Here is a 2,500-nt window from a genome sequence, read left to right as displayed (position 1 = left end):
GGGGACCCACACTTAAGCCCCCTCCCACTAACAAAGCAGAACACCACTGGCAAAATCCTCGTGCCCCTGGTACTCCAGAAAGCACATTGAAATGTGCCCCTGGTACACTGCGCAGAAGAACTGCCGCACACACACACACACACACGCACGCACGCACGCACGCACGCACGCACGCACGCACTGCTTGTGCCTATGGTACGACAACTTTTCTCGTGCCTATGGTACGACAATTTTTCTCGTGCCTATGGTACAACAACTTTTTGCCGTGCCCCTGGTACACCGCTCACTAGCACTTTGCCACACAAACTCTCCTCGTGCCTATGGTACGACAACTTTTCTCGTGCCTATGGTACAACAACTTTCCTCCGTGCCCCTGGTACGACAGCTTTTCTCGTGCCTATGGTACAACAACTTTTCGCCGTGCCCCTGGTACACCGCTCAGTAGCACTTTGCCACACAAACTCTCCTCGTGCCTATGGTACGACAACTTTTCTCGTGCCTATGGTACAACAACTTTCCTCCGTGCCCCTGGTACGACAGCTTTTCTTGTGCCTATGGTACAACAACTTTTCTCGTGCCTATGGTACAACAACTTTTCGCCGTGCCCCTGGTACACCGCTCAGTAGCACTTTGCCACACACACACTCTCCTCGTGCCTATGGTACGACAACTTTTCTCGTGCCTATGGTACAACAACTTTCCTCCGTGCCCCTGGTACGACAGCTTTTCTTGTGCCTATGGTACAACAACTTTTCTCGTGCCTATGGTACAACAACTTTTCGCCGTGCCCCTGGTACACCGCTCAGTAGCACTTTGCCACACACACACTCTCCTCGTGCCTATGGTACGACAACTTTTCTCGTGCCTATGGTACAACAACTTTCCTCCGTGCCCCTGGTACGACAGCTTTTCTCGTGCCTATGGTACAACAACTTTTCTCGTGCCTATGGTACAACAACTTTTCGCCGTGCCCCTGGTACACCGCTCAGTAGCACTTTGCCGCACACGCACACTCCTCGTACCTATGGTACGACAACTTTTCTCGTGCCTATGGTACGACAACTTTTCTCGTGCCTATGGTACAACAACTTTTCGCCGTGCCCCTGGTACACCGCTCAGTAGCACTTTGCCACACAAACTCTCCTCGTGCCTATGGTACGACAACTTTTCTCGTGCCTATGGTACAACAACTTTCCTCCGTGCCCCTGGTATGACAGCTTTTCTCGTGCCTATGGTACAACAACTTTTCTCGTGCCTATGGTACAACAACTTTTCGCCCTGCCCCTGGTACACCGCTCAGTAGCACTTTGCCACACACACACACACCACTCGTGCCTATGGTACGACAACTTTTCTCGTGCCTATGGTACGACAACTTTTCTCGTGCCTATGGTACAACAACCTTTCCCCGTGCCCCTGGGACACTGCGCAGAAAGTCTTTGCCACACACACACACCACTCGTGCCTATGGTACGACAAAAGGCCCCGGGGACCTACATCGCACCTTGCTCTTGCCTCCCTTACAGCTGAAAAAGGTCCATGCCTGTGCCCTGGCCCTGCTGAAATTCCCTCTCCATTTAGCCGAGGCAGTGAGTCGGCCTCCTGTCTCCCTTTACGGTCGAAAAAGATGTGCTCCTGGGCGCGCTGGCCCTGCTGCTACTCACATCGGGCATGGACCTGGACCTCCAGCAGGCCCCGGGGACCTACATCACACCTTGCTCTTGCCTCCCTTACAGCTGAAAAAGGTCCATGCTTGTGCCCTGGCCCTTCTGAAATTCCCTCTCCATTTAGCCGAGGCAGTGAGTCGGCCTCCTGTCTCCCTTTACGGTCGAAAAAGATGTGCTCCTGGGCGCGCTGGCCCTGCTGCTACTCACATCGGGCATGGACCTGGACCTCCAGCAGGCCCCGGGGACCTACATCACACCTTGCTCTTGCCTCCCTTACAGCTGAAAAAGGTCCATGCTTGTGCCCTGGCCCTTCTGAAATTCCCTCTCCATTTAGCCGAGGCAGAGAGTCGGCCTCCTGTCTCCCTTTACGGTCGAAAAAGATGTGCTCCTGGGCGCGCTGGCCCTGCTGCTACTCACATCGGGCATGGACCTGGACCTCCAGCAGGCCCCGGGGACCTACATCACACCTTGCTCTTGCCTCCCTTACAGCTGAAAAAGGTCCATGCTTGTGCCCTGGCCCTTCTGAAATTCCCTCTCCATTTAGCCGAGGCAGAGAGTCGGCCTCCTGTCTCCTTTACGGTCGAAAAAGATGTGCTCCTGGGCGCGCTGGCCCTGCTGCTACTCACATCGGGCATGGACCTGGACCTCCAGCAGGCCCCGGGGACCTACATCACACCTTGCTCTTGCCTCCCTTACAGCTGAAAAGGTCCATGCTTTTGCCCTGGCCCTTCTGAAATTCCCTCTCCATTTAGCCGAGGCAGTGAGTCGGCCTCCTGTCTCCTTCACGGTCGAAAAAGATGTGCTCCTGGGCGCGCTGGCCCTGCTGCTACTCA

The sequence above is a fragment of the Maylandia zebra genome, unplaced genomic scaffold, assembly GCF_041146795.1.
Source record: "Maylandia zebra isolate NMK-2024a unplaced genomic scaffold, Mzebra_GT3a scaffold35, whole genome shotgun sequence".
NCBI classification, from domain to species: domain Eukaryota; kingdom Metazoa; phylum Chordata; class Actinopteri; order Cichliformes; family Cichlidae; genus Maylandia; species Maylandia zebra.
Note: the sequence above shows the minus strand (reverse complement) of the source record.